This window comes from Limulus polyphemus, unplaced genomic scaffold (assembly GCF_000517525.1).
Source record: "Limulus polyphemus unplaced genomic scaffold, Limulus_polyphemus-2.1.2 Scaffold4097, whole genome shotgun sequence".
In the NCBI taxonomy this organism is placed as follows: Eukaryota; Metazoa; Arthropoda; class Merostomata; order Xiphosura; family Limulidae; genus Limulus; species Limulus polyphemus.
Window position 1 is genome coordinate 101,391 of NW_013669707.1, and position 834 is coordinate 102,224.

Here is an 834-nt window from a genome sequence, read left to right on the forward strand (position 1 = left end):
GGTGATTGTATGCTGTAATACTGGACATTGTGTGTGTAGTTCATGGTGCACATGTTGAACTATGGTGATTGTATGCTGTAATACTGGACATTGTGTGTGTAGTTCATGGTGCACATGTTGAACTATGGTGACTATATGCTGTAATACTTGACATTGTGTGTGTAGTTCATGGTGCACATGTTGAACTATGGTGACTGTATGCATTATTCTTGCATTTGTAATAAACTGTTATTTTTATGTTAAGTGGTTTTCCTAGTATCATTTTTTCAAAAGTGTTTCTAAAAATATTTGGACAACCTGTATGTTCCTAATCTGGGAAGTAATAAAAGTTACAGTATTACAGATCTAAATGTTCTGTGTTTTAATAACAACAATACTTTGTAAAGTCACACACTTTAAGAATTGTTCCCTATCTTGTGCTGACTTCTGGAACTTTTTTCCTATGCTTAAATATCATGGACATGATTTTGCAATGTTGCCCAACACCATAGTTGCCATTGTAACAAGCTTCTGTGCAGGATAACAAGACAACTTTATATCAGACATTAAACTTGTATGAACAACAGCTTCCGAGACCAAATTTTAAGTAGACTGAATACTTGAGTTTTAATGTGATCATAACGAACAGTGAAGCCTAACAAGTGTTTTCTCTGTGGTTGGAATATATTACGAGTTATTCAGTTTCTGTGGTTTCATATTTCTCAAACACGAGATTTATTATACCTTATAGTCGAAATAGGATAGTTAAAAAAAAGGAAGACCTGGAAATAACTTGTTTTGTATATTTTAAAAAGAATTATAGGTAATCAAAAATTTGATCTCCTAAATTCTAAA